At 45.3% G+C, this 17,515-nt stretch overlaps 1 protein-coding gene and 1 long non-coding RNA gene across 2 annotated transcripts in view; both read left to right on the forward strand.

Moving 5' to 3' along the window:
- The window catches only part of LOC143818028 (uncharacterized), a 28,252-nt gene extending 12,041 nt beyond the window's left edge, over positions 1–16,211 (forward strand). Inside the window, exon 2 of the long non-coding RNA XR_013224271.1 lies at positions 16,105–16,211. This is a non-coding gene — a long non-coding RNA (uncharacterized LOC143818028). The remainder of the gene's footprint in view (positions 1–16,104) is intronic.
- The window catches only part of BCOR (BCL6 corepressor), a 179,043-nt gene that overhangs the window by 105,644 nt on the left and 55,884 nt on the right, over positions 1–17,515 (forward strand). The window lies entirely within an intron of this gene.

Consider the following 17,515-nt stretch of genomic DNA (forward strand, 5'->3'; position numbering starts at 1 on the left):
AAATTCTACCACATCCCCTTTAGGCTGGTTTCACATTTGCGGTTGTGTCCTCAGCGTTTGTACCGCATATATCCGCATGGGTTGTGTATTCCTATATTTAACATTAGGGACGCATGCGTTTTTGTTTGTCCGCTTTTTGCCGCGTTTGACGACGCATGCGTCGTATCGTCGTTTGCGGCTTGGCGCGGAAATGCAACATGTAATTTTTAGAGGCGTCAATTTGCCGCCTGGAAACGCATGCGGACGATTGCGCAAGGATTGCGACAAAAAAACGCATTGCTGTCTATATGAACGCATGCGTTTACAAGCACATGCGTTTACTTACGTTCATGAACGCATGCGTTCAACAAGAGAAAAACATGTCTAGACTCTGATAAGCCGCGCCCCAAATACAAAGTGATAAAGGGAGGGAGTTATCATTTCATATTTCAGAAAATTACTGGTACAGATCGAATAACCGGACATTTACACAACATTGTCCTTCCATGACACACGTCCAATATCTGAATCAAAAAAGGCAGCAAATTGGTCCCGCATGTGACCAACTGCTGCAGTTGACCGCAGCGGGTGATGATGGAAATCGGGCAGTGGGTGTGCAACTGGTTCATCCAGTTCAATGTTGGGTTGCTCCATAGCCATTATATAATTGTGCAGAACCACACAGGCTTTGACCACCTCGTCGACTGTTTCCACTTTTAGATTTATGGCTGATGCAAGAATGCGCCATTTAGAGACCAGAATGCCAAAGGTACACTCTACTGTTCTTCGGGCCCTGGTCAGTTTGTAGTTAATGATCCTTCTAGTTTGGTTCAAGTCCCGACTGGAATAGGGCTTCAGTAGGTTTTCACACATCTGAAAGGCCTCATCCCCAACCATAACAAATGGCATCGGTGGACCTTGAGTGTTGGGGAGAGGTTGTGGCGGGGGAAAATTGAATTTTTTGCCATACACACGGCGGCCCATATCCGAGTTCTTGAAAGTCTGGGAATCGTTGCCACGGCCAAAAGCTCCAATGTCCACGGCGATGAAGCGACAGTTCGCATCAGCTATTGCCATGAGCACAACAGAAAAATATTTTTTGTAATTGAAGTACTCCGATCCTGTTCTGGCAGGTTTGATAATGCGGATGTGCTTTCCATCCACCGCTCCTAAACATTTGGGGAAATCACACACACTCCAGAATTTTTCCACAATTTCAAGCCACATGTCGACGGTGGGTAGGGGTATAAACTCATCCCGGAGTACATTCCACAAAGCCCGACAGGTGTCCGCAACTATTCTGGACAGGGTGGATATTCCAAGCCGGTATTGGAGGTGAAGGGATGATAAACTCTCTCCGGTTGCCAGAAATCTGTAAGAAAAAGAAACCCCCCAAAAAATTACAAACTATTCTATTTATGGTGTGGTTACGCTAAAGAAAGAAAGGAAAATACCCAAAACATACATGTCAGAAAACACAAAATTTGGACTGTCATTGGTTTAGATTTGGAACGTACCTTAATGTAACCAGCAGACGTTCCTCCAGTGGAATCGCTCTACGGAGCTGGGTGTCCTGTCTCCGTATGGCTCCTTGGACACGAGCAAGCAAACCCCGGAACGAGTCTTGCGACATCCTTGTATATTCATGGAATTTCTCCGGGTTGGCATTAAGCTCGCCATACAGCGTGTGATAGGCTCCATGGCTCTCACGTAGTTCGATAATGGGGTGCCTCCAAAAACGCCTACGTTGTCTCCTCCATTTTTCGCGATTTCTGTCTTGCTCCCAAGCAAAAGCACAGGCAAGAAACAGCTCGATGCTTAAATCCAGGTTGAAATAAAAGCTCTCTATGCGAAGATCCATTATGACACAGGATACAGGAGCAAAATCTGAAGATTACAGCTGTTCAGGGGTCTATATAAAGAAATCCCATAATACACGCCCTCTGTAGTCCCATTGGCGGTGTCTGGTTATCTTGATTTTTCTCTTGTGAAATTTCTCATCATGCGCACCAAAAACGCAAACGCAGGAAAAAACGCATATAAACGCGTACAAACGTGGCGTTTTTTTAAACGCATGCGTTACCGTATGCTTCTAAAAAACGCCGCGTTTATATGCGTTTTTTCCACCACTTGCGGATGCGGATTAAACGCTGCGGATTTAAACGCAAATGTGAAACTAGCCTTATTCACCTGACCTTGAAACATCGGACTGCCACCTCTTTCCAACAATGAAGTTACTGTATTTTTCGGATGATAAGAAGCTTCGGTTTATAAGACACACCCCAAATTTTGAGGAGAAAAATAAGAAACATTTTTTTTTTTAATAAATTGGTGGTGCTTCTTATAATCCTTGCATCTTATTGCTTACCGGGGGTGGTGGCTGCAGTGAAGCGGGGTCCCAGGGTCGCTGCTGGAGGAGGCAGGAGTGGGGTGATGCTCCAGGCTGCCGGCAGAGATGAGTGGGGGCTCCGATGTGTGGTGTGCTGCTGCGGGGTTCTTGTGCTGCTGCCTGGTGTCTCCGCGTGCCTGGTGGTTGCTGGCCATTGCTGTGGGTGTCTCCGGTGCCCAGCGGTGCTGCGTGGGTGTCTGGTGCTGCCCGGGGCTCTGCCGACATTTTGCGACAGGCCAGAGCCCCGGCACTTCCAGGGTTCCACATGTGCTGATCTCCCGGAATATGGCCGTCGTCGGGGGCGGCGCATGCGCTGATGGTGATCTCGGGATCAAGATCTCGAGAGATGAGATTTCAGCACTGAAAATGTCGGCAGAGCCCCGGGCAGCGCCGGACACCCATGCAGCACCGCTAGGCACCGGAGACACCCGCAGCAACGGCCAGCAACCGCCGGGCACCCAGAGACACCCTGACACCCCCCCGGTAAGGCATGTTCGCTTTCCAAGACGCACCCCCATTTTCCCCCCCAAGCTTGGGGGAAAAAAATGTGTCTTACAAAGCGAAAAATACGGTATTTTTGAAGGGCAAGCATTTTCCAGATGTTGAGACTCTGATTTCCGAAGTCACAACGTGGCTTTTGGAGCAACCTGTTGACTTCTACAAGTGAGATGTTTACAGTTGCTTAAAGAGATGGGATAAGTGTGTGTCCCTAGGTGGCACCTATGTAGAGAAGGACTAATAACTGTGCCAAGTTTCGGTGCTCTCAGTCCACAGGAAGTGGGTCAGGGGAAATCTTTAATGAACGCCCCTTGTAAATGTTCCCTGTACAGTTTTAAATTTTGAAGGTCAATCATTAGAGCACAATCTGCTGTTAAATCCTTTTTGCTATGATGAGGACATGGCAAGTAAATGATCGTCACCCTGCTTTTTCCCCCCAGTAACTCCAATCATGTTGTTGTAGACTAATTGATTGCAGGTAGAAGTGCAGAGTGGCAGACCAATCACCTACACCTCCTCCTGCAATCATTGAGGAAGCACAGTGACTGACAGCGTTAGTGCATGTGGGATAGCAGATGAAGAAATATCTCTGCTTCTAAGCCAGTGACCCTGTCAGTCAAAGCACTGTTCATACAGTAAGGATGCCAAGCTATTTGTCTCTCATGCTTTTGTTATCTAGCTGTGAGATGTAAGGCAGACAATTAAAATCTGAATGTAACGTGGACTGATCAGCTGGCTCACTAGTCTAGTTAGTATGTACAAAACATTGGAGATCCTATGGAACCTCATACTTCCAGGAGAGAGCAACATCTTGGGCAGGCAGACACTTCCCTTACACATAAATGCAGCAAGGTGGAGACAACAGTAACTAATAGCAGCTGGATCATAAACCAGATTGTCCTGTGTCTGGTTAGCTATCCTCTACACTAGCGCAGCCACTTTCACCTACTTTTCTCTACAGATGAGTTGTGTGCCGATAATACTACAATCTAACTTTTTCTTTGCTTTGCACTGTACAAATTAGTAGTGCTATGTTTCTGGACCTAGCTGTATATAGTGAATAATATTCTGTGGGGTATTTAAATAAAATAGATGATGTACGTACAGCCCTCTATAGTGGCCCATAGAGCATCAGCAAGACTGAAAATACTCTTAGGCCCAGAGTCACACTACCATATTACACGGCCGAGTGCTATGTGATAAAACATGGCATAGCACTCTGCCCAGTGTTATACTATGGGACAGCTCAGATCCGTTATTTATTTCCTCATGCCGATCTTGCATGAGAGCACAGTCGATAGCCAGAGATGTCTCTGGTAATTTCCTGAAGAAGAAGCCATAGGCTTTGAAATGCGTTGAATAAACCACCAAAGTGTATTAGAACAAATCCAGATATAGTTGTATCACAGCAGTGTGGTTATCAGGCACACATATTTATTGCTAGATGGTGGCCCGATTTTAACGCATCGGGTATCTACTATATAATTGTCTAAGGGTCACTTCCGTCTGTCTGTCCTGTCTGTCTGTCACAGAAATCCCAAGTCGCTGATTGGTCGCGGCAAAACAGCCACGACCAATCAGCGACGGGAACAGTCCAGCGGCAAAATGGCCGCTCCTTACTCCCCGCAGTCAGTGCCCGCTCCATACTCCCCTCCAGTCAGCGGTCACACAGGGTTAATGGCAGCATTAACAGACCGTGTTATGCCGCTGTGTAACGCACTCCGTTAACACTGCTATTAACCCTGCGTGACCAACTTTTTACTATTGATGCTGCCTATTCAGCATCAATAGTAAAAAGATCTAATGTTAAAAATAATTTAAAAAATAGTTTTATAGTCACCGTCCGTCGGCCACTCGGATCCAGAACAGGCCTTTCCCGCTCCTCGCGACGCTCCTGTGACCACTCCATGCATTGCAATCTCGCGAGATGATGACGTAGCGGTCTCGCGAAATCGCTACGTCATCATCTCGCAAGACCGCAATGCACTCTTGGGACCGGAGCGCGCGAGGAGCATCGGTAAACACTTCGCCTGGATCCGGGGCCACCGGAAGGTGAGTATATAGCTATTTTTTATTTTAATTCTTTTTTTTAACAGGGATGTGATGCTCACATTGCTATATACTACGTGGGCTGTGCTATTACTACATCTGCTGTGCAGTATACTGCGTGGGCTGTGCAATATACTGCGTGGGCTGTGCAATATACTGCGTGGGCTGTGCAATATACTGCGTGGGCTGTGCAATATACTGTGTGGGCTGTGCAATATACTACGTGGGCTGTGCTGTATACTACGTGGGCTGTGCTGTATACTACGTGGGCTGTGTTATACACTACGTGGGCTGTGTTATACACTACGTGGGCTGTGTTATACACTACGTGGGCTGTGTTATACACGACGTGGGCTGTGTTATATACTGCGTGCATGGGCTGTTATATACTACGTGAGCTGTGTTATATGCTACGTGGGCTGTTATAAACTTCGTGGCTGTGTTATATACTCCGTGGGCTGTGTTATATACTCCGTGGGTTGTGCTATATACTACGTGGCTGTGCAATATACTACGTGGCTGTGCTATTTACTACGTGGGCTGTTATATACTACGTGGCCGGCCGCGAACAATCAGCGACAGGCGCAGTCCAGCGGCCAGCCGAATCCTGTGTATTCAATGTATTATTCTAAAATCTTTATAAATAAACTACATACATACTCTAGAATACCCGATGCATTAGAATCGGGCTACCATCTAGTTCTAGAATATGTATGTATGTATGTATATAGCAGCCACATAGTATATAGCACAGCCCACGTAGTATATAGGAGCCACATAGTACAGTGCCTAAAAGTAGTATTCAACCCCCTGCAGATTTAGCAGGTTTAATAAGATGCAAATAAGTTAGAGCCTTCAAACTTCAAACAAGAGCAGGATTTATTAACAGATGCATAAATCTTACAAACCACAAAGTTTTGTTGCTCAGTTAAATTTTTATAAATTTTAAACATAAAAGTGTGGGTCAATTATTATTCAACCCCTAGGTTTAATATTTTGTGGAATAACCTTTGTTTGCAATTACAGCTAATAATCGTCTTTTATAAGACCTGATCAGGCCGGCTCAGGTCTCTGGAGTTATCTTGGCCCACTCCTCCATGCAGATCTTCTGTGATCAGGCCGGCACAGGTCTCTGGAGTTATCTTGGCCCACTCCTCCATGCAGATCTTCTCCAAGTTATCTAGGTTCTTTGGGTGTCTCATGTGGACTTTAATCTTGAGCTCCTTCCACAAGTTTTCAATTGGGTTAAGGTCAGGAGACTGACTAGGCCACTGCAACACCTTGATTTTTTGCCTCTTGAACCAGGCCTTGGTTTTCTTGGCTGTGTGCTTTGGGTCGTTGTCTTGTTGGAAGATGAAATGACGACCCATCTTAAGATCCTTGATGGAGGAGCGGAGGTTCTTGGCCAAAATCTCCAGGTAGGCCGTGCTATCCATCTTCCCATGGATGCGGACCAGATGGCCAGGCCGCTTGGCTGAGAAACAGCCCCACAGCATGATGCTGCCACCACCATGCTTGACTGTAGGGATGGTATTCTTGGGGTCGTATGCAGTGCCATCCAGTCTCCAAACGTCACGTGTGTGGTTGGCACCAAAGATCTCGATCTTGGTCTCATCAGACCAGAGAACCTTGAATCAGTCAGTCTCAGAGTCCTCCAAGTGATCATGAGCAAACTGTAGACTGGAACGGAGACCATTGCGGTGGAGTACGTTACTTATGGTATTGACTGAAACCAATGTCCCCACTGCCATGAGATCTTCCCGGAGCTCCTTCCTTGTTGTCCTTGGGTTAGCCTTGACTCTTCGGACAAGCCTGGCCTCGGCACAGGAGGAAACTTTCAAAGGCTGTCCAGGCCGTGGAAGGCTAACAGTAGTTCCATAAGCCTTCCACTTCCGGATGATGCTCCCAACAGTGGAGACAGGTAGGCCCAACTCCTTGGAAAGGGTTTTGTACACCTTGCCAGCCTTGTGACCCTCCACGATCTTGTCTCTGATGGCCTTGGAATGCTCCTTTGTCTTTCCCATGTTGACCATGTTTGAGTGCTGTTCACAAGTTTGGGGAGGGTCTTAAATAGTCAGAAAAGGCTGGAAAAAGAGATAATTAATCCAAACATGTGAAGCTCATTGTTCTTTGTGCCTGAACTACTTCTTAATACTTTAGGGTAACCAAACAGAATTCTGGTGGGTTGAGGGGTTGAATAATAAATGACCCTCTGAAAAAACTTTTCCCAATTTAAAAAAAAAATAAACAAAGAAATAACATTCTTTTTTGCTGCAGTGCATTTCACACTTCCAGGCTGATCTACAGTCCAAATGTCACAATGCCAAGTTAATTCCAAATGTGTAAACCTGCTAAATCTGCAGGGGGTTGAATACTACTTGTAGGCACTGTATATAGCAGCCACGTAGTATATAACACAGCCCACGTAGTATATAGCGCAGCCACGTAGTATATAGCGCAGCCACGTAGTATATAGCGCAGCCACGTAGTATATAGCGCAGCCACGTAGTATATAACAGCCCACGTAATATATAGCAGCCATGTAGTATATAACACAGCCATGTAGTATATAGGAGCCACATAGTATATAGCACAGCCATGTAGTATATAGCACAGCCCACGCAGTATATAGCACAGCCCACGCAGTATATAACACAGCCCACGTAATATATAACACGGCCCACGTAGTATATAACACAGCCCACATAGTAGTATATAGCAGTGTGGGCACCATATCCCTGTTATATACTCACCCTCCGGTGGCCCCCTGGATCCAGGCGAGGCATTTACCGATGCTCCTCGCGACGCTCCGGTCCCAAGAATGCATTGCAGTCTCGCGAGATGATGATGTAGCACTCGCGAGAGCGCTACGTCATCATCTCGCGAGACCGCAATGCATGGCTAGGAGCGTCGCGAGGAATGGGAAAGGCGCCGGAAGGTGAGTATATAATGATTTTTTATTATTTTTAACATTAGATCTTTTTGATATTGATGCTGCATAGGCAGCATCAATAGTAAAAAGTTTGTCACATAGGGTTAATAGCAGCGTTAACAGACTGCGATACACCATGTTATGCCGCGGTGTAACGCAGTCGGTTTAACGGACTGCTACAACGCTATGTGGGTGGCGGGCGCTGACTGGGGGGGGGGGAGTATGGAGGGGGCACTGAGTGCAGGGGAGTAGGGAGCGGCCATTTCGCGGCCGGACTGTGCCCGTCGCTGATTGGTCGCGGCCAGCTGGCCGATCATCGACTTGGGATTTCCGTGACAGGCAGAAAGACAGACAGAAAGACGGAAGTGACCCTTAGACAATTATATAGTAGATAATGTCTCTGTGAAGTCAGTTTGTCGACCTGTGGATCTGCAGCAGCTGACATCTACATGCTCTTACTCTGCACCACCAGGTGAGCAGTTCTCTAACATTGATTGGAGTAATCCGTGGGATGAGACCCTATTTGTGCTTTTTTGTGTCCTATTATTCTACTAATATAGCTCAGGAGAGCAGACTGTCAGTCACTACATGTCTCTGGTAAGCCCCATTTCATTTATAATAAACTAAAAGCAGATTCTCGGAGATATGTATAAGGCCCATAAATCTTAACAGCTTACTTACATGTTAAGAAAAATGTAGATTTCTCTGGAACTAATCATTGGATCACAGATATCAATATATCGTTTTTTTTCAACTTTCTATGACCTACATGCCCATATAGATAGCTTACAAGGGTTGATCCTACTGACAGATGCACTTTAAGGTAAGAAATAAATGTTCTACTGAAGGATGACTAGTAAAATAAATTACATTCCGAAAAACCATATCAAACTGTATTATCTTGAAAGTGCCATGAGGAAATATCACTGGAAGGATATGCAAACGTTACTATGATAAGTATTATTGCTAGCCTGCCGTAATTTGTGGTTTAAATATATATGGATATTTTTAAGGCCCTTCCATCCACTTTAGACCAAAGTCACCAGAACCCACCAATATAAGCAGGATCGATCGATAGTCTTATGTCTATGGGGGCCTCCCAAATCTCCGCCGAAGGATGATGTTGGGACTCGGGAGAGAAAAGGAATTGCACGTTGAAATTCCAAGCGCTGATCCCTTTGTTACTCAGGTAGTCAGCTGCCAGAGGAGTCTGGTAACAGCTCTCATACACAACACAGCAACGCTTGGCCAAACTGAGCGCTCAAGCATGTGGGGGAGTCGGGAGAGATAGCTGTTGGATGAACTATTAATGTGTATGGGGACCTTTAGACCTACATATGAGTATCCAGACTCAGGCCCACAATTTGCAGTGATTTATAGAACCATAGCTTTTGATGGATAATCTGGCCAAGGCGTCATTGTAAATGTAGTTACTAGTGCTACTGCCTGCAGACATTAATTTCTGCTCTCAAGATGGCAAACAGAAGCTGCAAGTTAGAAGTAGCATTTAGCATTGGGGAATAATGGAGCTAGGCTAGAGCATGGTGGGCATTATTTCACCCATCTATCGCTCCAGTTTAAACTTTGCTTAGCGTATCCTGCGGACTGACACTTAAAAACTAAATCTACCCTCTATAAATGTCAAATGCATCATCAACATAGCTGATGGCCTTCTTTTCAACAACCATCTTCACATGGCTAGCTTTGGTTATGTTTGTGCTGCTGATGGTGCTGGTCCGATTGAAGGGCAGAATGCTCTAAATTCATAGACATAAGTAGCCACTTTGGGAAGATATAAATGTGACTTCAGAATGTAGAATGACGGCAGGTTCATCCAAAAGAAGTACACCAGGTTTGTTCACTATACATTTGACATGTAATGTCAACTTTTTGATTTGGACTAGAGGATCATTTTTAAGGTCTATGATGGCTGCCAGGCATATTTTGGCACCTCTTCCCTAATATCTCCCTTTGGATTTCAACCTGTCAATCCAGCTTATTCCCCAAATTAAGAGGCACTTGGGGCTCTGTTAGGCATTCCCTTTAATGCACATTCCCTATGGCCTTATTCAGATGTCTGGTTTTTTGTGCACATGACAAACAGCAATTTTCATCAGTGCTTTAGTTCAGATTTACATCATGTTCATTGGTCAGTGTGTTAGTTTTTGCCACCAGTGTTTCATCATCTTTTCTACTATGCAAAAAAAAACTGATGACAGCTTCTCTCATCACAATGAAAAATGGGCAGAACTAAGATGGCACCAGTGTACCACCTAAGTTACAAACCCTTAGACTTTCCTTGGCAAGTTTGTGCCATGAAACTTTGTCTGCGAAAAAAAATCAAGATGTGAACAGTCCCATAGACTATAATGGGTTCTATCCATGATAAAGAATTAATGCAGACGTGAAACACAGACGTCTGAATGAGGCCTAAGACGTAAAATGTTTTGGTAATTGGGACTGAGAACTGTTAGTGCATATCATGTTCATGCTACATAGTAAAAAGTTACTGCACAGATACTGTACACTGAGATCCATAGAAATATAGAACCATATACTAGTGTAATTGTAAAAAAATGATTCTATCACTATTATACTTCATTAGTGAATTCACAACTATTTTTTACCAGATCCTAGTGTCTGTAATGGCACAGCTACTCAACGACAAAACCTGGATACGGCGGGCTTTTTTATTACACAAGACTGACTCAGTGAGGCAACTCCACCTTACATAAAATCACAAGGGCTGCTAGGACAGGCCCTCACTAATCCAGGGAAACCTAGGATTTGTCACCTTAGTGTAGCCGGATAAGCAGCCAGGCAAAGGGAGCCTTGAAACCTCCTCCTTACCAAACAGGCAGCAGAATAAAGCAGGTCAACAGCCGTCTACACAGACATTTCTAAAAACAGTCCCACCCCTCTCTCCACCACCCTTCCAGCAAGTGCTGCTCTGGATGTCAATATCCATGCGAGCAATTCGAGGTCATTCAAGGAACAAACCCGCCACAAGTCCCTGGAAATACTTTCCACGTGTTGTAGTTTTGAAGAGAAAAGTTCAATGGCCTCATAGGACAGGCAGCGCTCTGTGATATAGCATATACTCTCATTTATAGTTGATAAATATGAAATATTACCTGCAAAATTCTATATCGACCATAACATTATAATCTGACAGGCGTAATGAATATTACTGATTATCTCAGGCAAATGGCACCTGTCACATGGTGGCATGTAATAACTGGCAGGTGTTGGGATCTGAACTACACTGGAATGCGCCAAAAGGTGATGACTAGATGACTGGGTCAGAACATGGCCTCACCATAAGGTCTTGTATTCAGTGGTCCAGAAAAAGAACTACTAGTGAACTGTCAACTGTCTCATGGGTGCCCAAGGCTCATTGATGCTTGTGGAAGGCCACCCCTCTTACTCCACTACGCAGAATAATTAGTGCAGCACATATTGCTGAAGAACAGTTCTTATGGTGCTGAATATCTCCAGACCAGACAGAATGCCCTAGATGACCGTATACACTGTAGAAAGCAGCTACTGTAGATAAATAAGCATTAGATCTGGTTCTTGGAGCAGTGGGAACAGGAAAATGCACTTTGGCACACTGCAAACATTGCTAAGGAATGATTTGAGATAGAAGGATCTGCCTTGGACCATAGAGGACCTTCATCTTTAAGTGGACTGCACTTTTAGGCCGGGGTCACACTTAGGCTGCCGTCACACTAGCAGTATTTGGTCAGTATTTTACAACAGTATTTGTAAGCCAAAACCAGGAGTGGGTGATAAATGCAGAAGTGGTGATGTGCTTCTATTATACTTTTCCTCTAATTGTTCCACTCCTGGTTTTGGCTTACAAATACTGATGTAAAATACTGACCAAATACTGCTAGTGTGACGGCAGCCTAACTGTATGAAAAATCAGTCCCATTCTCTCTCACCTGAGAGTTGCACAAGTGTTCTCCGTATGGTCATCTGTATGTAATCCGTTTGCAATGCGATGATGAGATTTTCTCACACCTATGTATCCGTGTGACATCCGTATGGCTTTATATTTCTCACTGCTTTTCCTCATTTAATTGTTATGGCTCAATGGGCTGACATGAGGAAAACGTGTGCGTATTTCTCGCAAGTGACATGGATGCTCTGTGTGGTGTCTGATTTTTTTTTCTTGCAAGCATAGACTTGCATTGGAGAGTCTCGGACGATATACTCGTACAATTGCAGAATGCTCCAGTTTTACATGCACATAGAATATGCCTGAGAAAAAATACTGTAATGTGAGCTCCCCCACAGATTAACACTGGTCCGAGTGCTATGCGATGTTTTCTTGCATAGCACTCGTCCGTATTATACGCTAGTGTGACTCTGGCCTTAGAAAAATCGTCTCAGCGATCAGAATCTTATACAAAGAAAAATAAAGATACTGGTCACCACTCCAGATCCAGCACCAACTCCTGTCTGTGCTTTGGTTGCAGCGATGATGTGACGTCAATAGGTTACATTACTGCTGCAGCCAATCACTGAGCTCAGTGGTTCATCAGTTTGATTGTCAATCATGGTGGTCTGAGATCCACAGACATAGACTGAATGAGCACTATAGTCAGCTATAATTCGATATACTTTTTCCATATCACGGGACGTTTGAGCAGATATTATATACAGTATATACATCCATTACTTAAAAAACCCTCCCTCGACCAAAACTGTGCCGCTAATTATAGACCTGTCTCTAATCTTCCCTTCATCTCTAAACTCCTCGAACGCCTGGCCCACTCCCGTCTTACCCGATACCTCTCAGATAACTCTCTTCTCGACCCTCTTCAATCTGTCTTCCGCTCTTTACACTCTACTGAAACGGCCCTCACTAAAGTCTCTAATGACCTACTAACAGCTAAATCTAATGGTCACTACTCCATGCTAATTCTCTTGGATCTCTCCGCAGCATTCGATACTGTGGATCATCAGCTCCTCCTCAATATGCTCCGCTCCATCGGCCTCAAGGACACCGTTCTCTCCTGGTTCTCCTCCTAGCTCTCTGACCGCTCCTTCACTGTATGTTTTGCTGGTTCCTCCTCCTCTCACCTTCCCCTTACTGTTGGGGTTCCTCAAGGATCAGTCCTAGGCCCCCTCCTCTTCTCTTTGTATACTGCCCCTATTGGACAATCAGTAGATTTGGTTTCCAGTACCATCTCTATGCTGACGACACCCAATTAATTATACACCTCTTCTCCTGTTATCACGCCGACCTTTTTAGAAAACACCAGTGATTGTCTTACCGCTGTCTCTAACATTATGTCCTCCCTCTATCTGAAACTGAACCTGTCAAAAACTGAACTCCTCGTGTTCTCTCCCTCTACTAACCTACCTTTGCCTGACATTGCCATCTCCGTGTGCGGTTCCACCATTACTCCAAAGCAACATGCCCGCTGCCTTGGGGTCATCCTTGATTCCGAGCTTTCATTCATCCCCCACATCCGATCACTGGCTTGCTCTTCTTATCTACATCTCAAAAACATTTCTAGAATTCGCCCTTTTCTTACTTTCGACTCTGCAAAAACTCTTACTGTTTCACTTATTCATTCCCGTCTGGACTATTGTAACTCTCTACTAATCGGCCTCCCTCTTACCAAACTCTCCCCGCTCCAATCTGTCCTGAATGCTGCAGCCAGGATCATATTCCTCACCAACCGTTACACCGATGCCTCTACCTTGTGCCAGTCATTACACTGGCTACCCATCCACTCCAGAATCCAGTACAAAACTACTACCCTCATCCACAAAGCACTCCATGGCTCACCACCACAATACATCTCCTCTCTGGTCTCAGTCTACCACCCTACCCGTGCCCTCCGCTCCGCTAATGACCTCAGGTTAGCATCCTCAATAATCAGAACCTCCCACTCCCGTCTCCAAGACTTTACACGTGCTGCGCCGATTCTTTGGAATGCACTACCCAGGTTAATACGATTAATCCCCAATCCCCACAGTTTTAAGCATGCCCTAAAAACTCATTTGTTCAGATTGGCCTACCGCCTCAACGCATTAACCTAACTATCCCTGTGTGGCCTATTTAAAAAAAACAAACAAACCCAATCATCAGGTTCCTGGTATCATGTTCTCATACACTTTAATAATAAATAATAATAATATAATAATAATTTTTATTTATATAGCGCCAACATATTCCGCAGCGCTTTACAACTTATAGAGGGGACTTGTACAGACAATAAACATTACAGCATAACAGAAATCACAGTTCAAAATAGATACCAGTAGGAATGAGGGCCCTGCTGCTCTCAAGCTTACAAACTGAGGAAAAGGGGAGACACGAGAGGTGGATGGTAACAATTGCTTTAGTTATTCGGACCAGCCATAGTGTAAGGCTCGGGTGTTCATGTAAAGCTGCATGAACCAGTTAACTGCCTAGGTATGTAGCAGTACAGACACAGAGGGCTATTAACTGCATAAAGTGTATGAGAACACGATGCACGATGAACTTTATGCAGTTAATAGCACTCTGTGTCTGTACTGCTACATACTTAGGCAGTTAACTGGTTCATGCAGCTTTACATGAACACCCGAGCCTTACACTATGGCTGGTCCAAATAACTAAAGCAATTGTTACCATCCACCTCTCGTGTCTCACCTTTTCCTCATAGTTTGTAAGCTTGCGAGCAGGGCCCTCATTCCTCCTGGTATCTATTTTGAACTGTGATTTCTGTTATGCTGTAATGTCTATTGTCCCCTCTATAAGTTGTAAAGCGCTGCGGAATATGTTGGCGCTATATAAATAAAATTATTATTATTATTATTATATTAAAAAATGGCCATATCCTATTCCAGAACTATGCTCTTGAACTTGCTAGGAATTTAATGCCTTAGGGGATGTCTAATTAGAGACCATCCCTTTTGCATTGGAGCCATGGCGAGAATCAGATCCTGTCTCCCGCACACAGCTGATTTTGCTTGGGGGAGCCATTCGTGGCCAAATATATAATACATGGATGGCTCAAATCTTCCAAAATCAGGATTGAGCTCCTGTTTCCATTTTAGATTATTGAAAGGAGTCCTGAGTGGCGGATCCTCCTTCACACTATGATGTCCATATGGACAGGAGTTGCCACTGCCTGAATAAAGTTGAAATCTCGCTCTTGAAAGGGCCAGTACTAGATGGGGTGTTCCTGGAGCCCAAATGACAATGCAGCTCACAGAGAGCGTCTCAGTACCACTCGGCAAACACTACGTACAGCCTTAGTGTATCCCCAACCATCCAGTGACAGACATGCTTGTCCGCAGGCTGCTCGTGTCTATTCCATGTCCGAGAGGTGGCACCCATCGCACTGGTGTAAGGACATTTGGCATCTTCAATATTGGCACAATAGGAATCTCCTGACTCCTTTGTGGTACTGCAGAAGAGAAAATATGAGGGTATGTGTCCACGTGCCGTTTTACATCTGGAATAGCAGCGGATTGAACGCTGCGTGGAGCCGCAGCGTTCAATCCGCAGCGTCCAGATGTTACAGCATAGTGGAGGGGATTTTATGAAATCCTGTCTCCACTATGCGTGGTAAGACGCACCCGGCGGCCCTGCGATTACGGACATGTGGCGCGTCTTTTTAGATCACAGCATGTCCGTGTACCTTGCGGCAGGTAAATCACGGCCCTATGTGTGGGATGCGATGATGCCGGATGTGTGCAATGAACACATCTGGCATCATCGCGTCTCCAGAAGGGGGCGGAGCAAGTTTGCTGCTCCGTCCAAACCGCCGGCCATCCTGAAAGTGGACACATACCCTAAGATGACTTGGTGCAGCAATGGGAATAGTAAAAACCTGGCTTTTCCAGCAAATTGCATAGATGGGAACCTCTATTCTCTTTATAAGTGGGAGTTCTGGAAACGTCAGACGATTATGCCATATATTTTGATGTCATTAATGTCCCATGTGACATACCCCTGTATGTTCTCTTGTGATCCTGAATTTGTGGCCTGTATGAGCCCCCTCCCAACCTAGTGGCCGATCTAAGCCATTCTACCAGCTGTATACCAATGTTATACCCTGCTGCCGTACCATCCTTTGCCTGCCAACAATACTGACCTGAAGGACGGACGTCCTATATGCTGCTTGGGGTTAAAGCTTGTAGCAGCTGTGTTTTGCCCACGGTGACCATGGAAATGGGTTATATTGTATATCATGTATATATGTGTATATATTTTGATATTTACGTGATGTTTTTCCTTTCTTCACAGCGACATTATGAATAAGTCCCAGGCAAGGGTCGCATATTTCTGCACCTTTCATGTCTGTGCTTACATCTGAGTTTCTTCTCGTGAAATAAATTGTTTTTCTATCTAAAGGAGTGTGTGGTGAATTAATACCTATCACCTGTATGAGATCAGCATCACTCCCCCAACATCTGCTGTTGAGGGGGGGGGGGGGGGGAACAAGGAACAGGAATGCTGTATTTTACGTGTTCCCCAGCTTTGGTGCTTGTCTACATTTTCTCCGTGCAATCACCATGCCCACTTGGTGGCCTATATGAGATTGGAAGGAGTCGGCAAAATAAGGTGCTGTTCACATTACCATAATTAGCATGTTAGTAATTTTGTACAAAATATTAAACAAATACACTGCTCAAAAAAATAAAGGGAATACCTAAACAACAGAATATAACTCCAAGTAAATCAAACTTCTGTGAAATCAAACTGTCCACTGTCCAAACTGTTTGACAATCAATTTCACATGCTGTTGTGCATATGGAATAGTCAATAGATGGAAATTATCAATTGTCAAGACACACTCAATAAAGGAGTGGTTCTAGAGGTGGGGACCACAGACCACATCTCAGTACCAATGCTTTCTGGCTGATGTTTTGGTCACTTTTGAATGTTGGTTGTGCTTTCACACTCGTGGTAGCATGAGACGGATTCTACAAACCACACCAGTGTCTCAGGTAGTACAGCTCATCCAGGATGGCACATCAATGCGAGCTGTGGCAACAAGGTTTGCTGTGTCTGTCAGCGTAGTGTCCAGAGGCGGGACGCGCTACCAGGAGACAGGCCAGTACACCAGGAGATGTGGAGGGGGCCGTAAGAGGGCAACAACCCAGCAGCAGGACCGCTACCTCAGCCTTTGTGCAAGGAGGAACAGGAGGAGCACTGCCAGAGTCCTGCAAAATGACCTTCAGCAGGCCACAAATGTGCATGTGTCTGCACAAACGGTTAGTAACCAGCTCCATGAGGATGGTCTGAGTGCCCGACGTCCACAGATGGGGGTTATGCTCACAACCCAACACCGTGCAGGATGCTTGGCATTTGCCACAGAACACCAGGATTAGCAAATTCGCCACTGGCACCCTGTGCTCTTCACAGATGAAAGCAGGTTCACACTGAGCACATGTGACCAGAGTCTGGAGATGCCGTGGAGAGCTATCTGCCTGCAACATCCTTCAGCATGACTGGTTTGGCAGTGGGCCATTAATGGTGTGGGGTGGCATTTCTTTGGAGGGCTGCACAGCCCTCCATGTGCTAACCAGAGGTAGCCTGGCTGCCATTAGGTACCGAGATGAGATCCTCAGACCCCTTGTGAGACCATATGCTGGTGCAGTTGGCCCTGGGTTCTTCCTAATGCAGGACAATGCCAGACCTCGTGGCTGGAGTG

This window comes from Ranitomeya variabilis, chromosome 3 (assembly GCF_051348905.1).
Source record: "Ranitomeya variabilis isolate aRanVar5 chromosome 3, aRanVar5.hap1, whole genome shotgun sequence".
Lineage (NCBI taxonomy): Eukaryota > Metazoa > Chordata > Amphibia > Anura > Dendrobatidae > Ranitomeya > Ranitomeya variabilis.